This window comes from Pinus tabuliformis, chromosome X (genome assembly GCF_031772625.1).
Source record: "Pinus tabuliformis cultivar Carrire ecotype Pingquan chromosome X, CPIR1, whole genome shotgun sequence".
Classification (NCBI taxonomy): domain Eukaryota; kingdom Viridiplantae; phylum Streptophyta; class Pinopsida; order Pinales; family Pinaceae; genus Pinus; species Pinus tabuliformis.
The window spans coordinates 388,320,600-388,327,166 of record NC_142308.1 but is presented as its reverse complement, the minus strand read 5'-3'; the positions used below and the strand labels follow the sequence as shown (position 1 = coordinate 388,327,166).

General features: G+C 36.4%; 1 pseudogene; it reads right to left on the bottom strand.

Moving 5' to 3' along the window:
• Window positions 1–1,691: 1,691 nt before the first annotated feature.
• Window positions 1,692–2,070, bottom strand: LOC149140166 (protein transport protein Sec61 subunit gamma pseudogene; annotated as a pseudogene).
• Window positions 2,071–6,567: the final 4,497 nt, after the last annotated feature.

The following is a 6,567-nucleotide window of genomic DNA, read 5'->3' as shown; positions in this document are numbered from 1 at the left end:
CACTATGGAGTAGTATTGAAACTGTCGAAAACATTATCCGGAAGCAGATAGATCGTCTACTTTGTCCATGCATTGCGAATATCTATGAAGCTCAGAGAATTTTCCTTTGGCATCTCTATATTCAAATGCAAACCGATGTGATTGGAATAGAATCAATTACGACATCTGGTTTTACTTATTCAAACCGATGTGATACAAATCCAATTTTTCAGCATTCATCTAGTGGATGTTTACTTATTTCTGTTATTTTGAATGTTTCTTTATTTTTGTTAGCCTGGATTTTGAATATCACTAGCATACATTGTCTCCACCCTTTGGGTTGTTTGAATTTCTATATTTTAACCTCATATTTTTGTTATGGAAAGGACTACCAAGTTTTTCTTTGGAAAAAAAAAACTAAACAATCTCTACTAGGAGTAGTCAGAGAACCATACAACATAAACATGATCGACAATGTATGCAACAATAAAGCATCATGTCATGAACCATTAAAAGTAAAATGTCCACACCTTTAACATAAGGAAACAATTGACAGGCCCAAAACTTTCATAATCTTAATTTACGAAAACTTGAAAAACTGCCCAAAGTCAAGTTCATATGGACTCAATTATTGAGTTCATATTTGGCCAACAATGAATTCCAAAATCATAACTAGATTATCTCTGCCAATTCTACAACCCTATTTTAAGATCAGATGAGGTTATAGACATCTAGTCCTTCTTAAATGTTGTCAAATAGAACGTAAATCACACTAATGCATATAGAAATGATTTTGTACAAGCCCCTAAATCAATATCACAATTAGATTAATTCTTTACTATAGTTGCAATATGACTAGAAGATATTTTGTCAATTGGGTTTATATCGGATAAATGGGAGGCAAAATTGTTATTCTCCCACCCATGTTCAAGTCCCGCAAATGTCATGTTGAGCCCCATTTTGCACAATCTCTCTCCAAAGAAAGATCTTTAAGGACTTTCACATAGGTCAACTTACAACAATGACTTGCAAAATGCATTAAATGGATATTTTGATATTAAAAAGGGAAAAATAAAAACAAAGAACATAGTTAACATTACTATTAATCATCCTGTGTGAATCATCCACTTATTCAAGATAAATTCAATATATAAAATAGCAAAAAATAAAAAAAATAATCCTTAAACCAATAAAATGAAATTTTATTTCAATTATTTAACAAATTGTTATTGTGTCACCTACAACAAACATATTATTGATTAAATACCTGAAGTTGAAACAATTACTCCAATGGTAAACAAAACAAACCACCAATTGAAACAAATATGTTTTAGTATTACTTCAAAAAAGAGAGAGTTCGGGGGGTCAACGTTGATTGTTTGAAGATTAACAATAAAAGCAATAATCATGAATGCAATCAATATTTGTCGGTGAGAAAAAGCTTAGGAAAAATAGGTACACCCTATCCAAAGGGCTCAGAAAATCAATATAAACTCAATTTGAAGTTTAACCCCTAAAATCTCATTACAAAGAGACTTTGCATATTTTATCTCTAATAGTTTGGAATCTTTTGAGCATTTTTTTCATTGAAATTTTAATATTTTATGTATATTTTTATTACTGCCAAGTCATTAAATTCAAATGAGTCGAGGTTAATACCAATTTTGAGTATGAATCTGAGTTGACCCCTGGCCAATTCCAAGACCGAGTCCAAGCATATAAAAAATGCACATTAATTTATGTGCTCAAATAACATTGAAAATTCTTAAAATGACCAAAGATCGTATTAAATTAATTCAAAGACTCAAACCACCTTCATTGTTGGTGAGTTATCACTTCGGCCATAGTTTCTCGTCTCTGCTTCATCATAGTCTATTTCATTTATCCTGATCCCACAATGATGTTGTTAATTGGTATGAATATCAACTTGACAAAAAAACCAACAAATCCCATAACAACAAATCCAATAGTCGTTCTGAAAGCCACTTTACTAAACTCTTTGTGATAAGGCTTGTGACATATTTTGACGAGGCGCACACTATCTTTGGCAAAGTCCTGCAGCAGCCTTACAACAACATCCATGGCTTCCATTTTTATTGCGCCTCTATACTATCCTTATGATATAGCTCACTGGCTCAATTGTCTGTCGTATATCCATTGTCGTGGTTCACTATGAAGCTCGTGAAAGTTCACGTTTATTTTAGCAATGTTTATTTTCTTCCTTATGTTAATTATTGTCATAGATTCATTTAAAAAAATGTTTGCATCTCGAGAGATTTTATTACTCTCAACACTCGGTAGATTTGGAGTTAAGATGTATCTACACTGGATAACCCTTCTTCATTTTAATGTGCTATATATTCTTTTATGTTATCATCATTTAGGAATCACTGGGATATGAAAGGGTGAATGAGTTAAAATAGTGTAAAACTAAAATGGCCGCTTGGTGTTGATCTATGATGTCAATTGATGGATAAAAATACAACATGCATTCATGGATATTTGCTTAGAAACCTTGCTTCAAGGACATTGCCTCTTCAAGAAGGGAGACCAGTTGTCTATATGTCCTATAGGAGATCCCAAGATTCATAAAATGGACAAACATTATTTTGAAACATGGTATAAAGGTTGGTAAGGAACAACTAATGCCAATAGAAGAAAGGCATGACTAAAAAGGTAATATTCACGTTAATATTTAATTTAATTATTTGAATATGTTAAACCATTTCATTAATTAAACTTAAATATTAATTATATAAACATATTTTATAATAATAATTAAGGTTACTAAAGAGAATAATTTGGTGTTAAGAAAACCTGAGAGCGTGACTGACAGGTACATTGCACTAGTAACCTAGCTAGTATCAAGAGAAAATTTGTAGGTTATGTAGAGCTCACACATGAGAGGATTTACTAGATCCTTAGGGATCTACTTAGTGTTAGTAATGCTTGTTTACGAGCATAGTAAAAAATAAAAATAAAAAGCATGTGCCTACCATTTTATATATGTGTGTGAGTCGACTAATAGCAAACAAGTCCTAAGTTGCATTAATAAGTCTCGTGTGTCGTACAAATATTTGAACAGTTCAAAATGGTGAAGACGCAGGGAAATCGAGGTCAAGGAGGATCATCACAAGGACCTCCTACAAATAACCCATTTCCATCACCAGAACTAGCTCTCATCTTGCACTCCCTCAAAGAAATTAATGAGACTTTAAGAGGGCGCCAAACAACTGAGGTGGAAGTGGAGCACCCTCCATCATGGTTAGGAAATCATGAGGGATCAAGAGACTCTGATAGAGGACATTATTAGGGAGCTCCAAAAGATCAAGCTGCCAAATTTTGCTGGAAGTCATGCTAGTGAACGAACAGAATCCTGGTTTGAGGGAATGAGAAGGTGCTTTGTACTAAGAGATTATACTTCCAATTCAAAAGCTAAAATAGTGATATTCCAACTAAGAGATAGTGCCCTGAATTGGTGGGGTAACTTAGAGCATCAACTACACCTCACTCCAGACGTAGTTACCTGGGAGCTATTTGAGGAGAGATTCAGGAAACAGTACCTACCAGCATATTATGAAGAACAACATGTAGGAGTCTTCCATGCTTTGGTACAAGGAAACTGCACAATAGAGGAATATGAGATTAGATTCATGGAATTGTTCAAGTATGTCTCCTACATGGATACTGATCAGCAGCAAGTAGATCGTTTCATTTATGGATTGAACCCTAAGATTAAGGAAATGGTGCGAATGTGGAAACCATCCTTTGTTGCAGAAGTTGTTGAACGTGCTCGTTATGTTGAAGAGCACTTAGACTTAAAAGATGGAAATGAAACTATTTTTCCACAACAACCAAGCTTTATGGGAAGGCCCCTCGTACCTTTTCTAGGGGAGGAAGTTTGAGGGCACCACCATATGGAAACAAGGTTGTTCCCAGAGCATCGATAATGGGGATTTCAATGGTTACTAGTGAAGCTTCATCCACAGCTTCGAGGACTCGTGCAAATGAAGGTCATACACGAGGAAACACAAGTAGGGGCAGGGGTACCAGGAGAAGGAACTCTTTCCAAAAAACTCCACAACATTATGTTCAGAGTCTACCTCGCATCACTTGTTGGGGATGTGGGGGACCTCGTTACCAATGAGATTGTCCTGAGTTACAAACTAGTAACAACCGTAGAGAATGAAAAGCACTAATGGGGGGAGAAAGCAACCACCATCGAATATATGCAGCAATTGATAACCAACAATTTGAATATCAATATTCCATGGTAGAAAGCTCAGGTATGATAAACAATGTTAAAGTTAAAATTTTGTTTGATTCTAGTGCTACAGATAGTTTCATTTCACTAGTTGCATTAGAAAAATGTGGGTTGTTAGCTTATGAGCACGATGAGTTTAAAAAGGTCTAAATGGCTTCTCGAATAAAACAAGCAGTAGGATGTAGTGTTGACAAATGTCAAGTGAACCTAGGGGTGTGTATAACTAAGTTGAAGGCATATGTCACAACACTGGGGACGTACGATGTAATCATGGGAATGGACTGGATCAAAGCTCATCTATCTTTAATAGACTGTTTCAAAAGAAGGTGATTTGTATAGATGATGAAGGTAGGTCAATTGAGATTTGTGGTATCAAGAGAAGAGTGTCCCTATGATTCATCTCCACGATGAAGGTAAAATGTTGCCTCTGACAAGGATGTAAATTATATATGGTTGAGGTTGTAAGTGACCAAAAAGGACCCTCCCTAGATCAACACCTAATTTGGTTAGAATTCGAGGATGTTTTCCTTGAGGAATTGCCTCGATTACCGCCTGTGAGGGAGATCGATTTCAAAATCGACCTATAACCTCGTGCAGAACCAATCTCCAAGATACCCTACAGGATGACAACTCCAGAACTTTGTGAGTTGCGATTGCAGTTAAAAGAGATTTTAGACTTAGGATTTATTAGACCTAGTATTTCACCTTGGGGTGCACCGTGATTTTCATCAAGAAGAAGGATGGTTCCTTAAGGCTATGCATAGATTATAGGGACTTGAATCGAGCCACAATAAATAATAGGTACCCGATACCTAGAATAGATGATTTATTTGACCAGATGAAGGGAGCAACAATTTTCTCAAATATTGATTTGCGATATGGATACCACCAATTGAGGATTAAGGAAGGTGACATCCCAAAAACTGCATTTCGGACTCGGTTTGGAAACTACGAGTTCATAGTTGTACCATTTGGTTTGACCAATGCTCCAACAATATTCATGAGTCTCATGAATGGTGTGTTCAGGAAGTATTTAGACCAATTTGTGCAAGTCTTTCTGGGTGATATTCTCATGTATTCCAAGAATTAAAGGAGCATAAAGAGCACCTAAGGGTTGTATTGACTTGCTTAAGGGAAAATCAGTTGTATGGAAAATTGTCAAAATGTTCCTACTTTCAAAAGAAAAATCATTATCTTGGGCACATCATTTCAGGAGGAGTAATTTCAGTTGACTCGCGAAAGGTAAAAGCCATGATGGATTGGCCTGTACCGAAAAATGCTCATGAGGTGCGTAGTTTCATGGGGTTAACAGGTTATTATCGTAGATTTGTGGAGGGGATTTCGAGGATTGTAAAACCCATCACCACATTACAGCGAAAGGGGGTGAGGTATGAATGGACATATGAATGTGACACTACTTTCACTGAAATAAAGAGGTTACTAACTAGTGCACCGATCCTTCAAGTGTCGGACATGGAAAAAGACTTCATTGTCTGCACCGATGCTTCAAAGCAGGGATTGGTAGTAGTGTTAATGCAAGAAGGAAGAGTAATAGCTTACACATCTAGAAAGTTGAAGAACATGAAGAGTTATATGCTACCCATGACTTAGAGTTAGTAGCAGTGATGCTAGCTTTGAAACTATGGAGACACTACCTCGTCGGGAGAAACATTGAGTTAAGAACTGATCATCAGAGCTTGAAGTACATCTTCACTCAGAGAGATTTGAATGCTAGACAAAGGTGGTGGAGCGAATTCATGAGTGAGTATGATTTTGGGATCTCATACATTAAGGGAAAGGAGAATGTGATGATTGATGCACTAAGTAGGAGGCCACGAATCTTCTCCCTAGTACCCTTGAGAGTTAATTTGAGGGAACGTGTGTTGGAAAAACTCTTTGAAGATAGTTGGTATCTAAAGGTTATATCAACTCTCTAGAGTGGGAAGCAGATAGAACCAAAGTTTGAGGGTTATGTCCTTGAACCAGATGGACTACTGATATTTCAAGGGAGAATGTACATCCCTAAGGAAGGGGGTATAAGAAGAACCATCCTCGAAGAGTCACATAGAGCACTCTATTGTCCAAATCCTCGAGTGAAGAAGATGTATGCAGACATGAAGAAACTCTTATTTTGGGCATGCATGAAGCATGACATAGTCCAGTTTGTCGCCGAATGTCTTGAATGTCAACGAGTGAAGGCTAATCATCGCCATCCAACAGGAATCCTACAATCACATGACATCCCTATGCCTAAATGGGAGGTCATTTCTATGGATTTTGTTGTGGTTTGCCACTCACTTCATAGAGTCACAATGCTATATTGG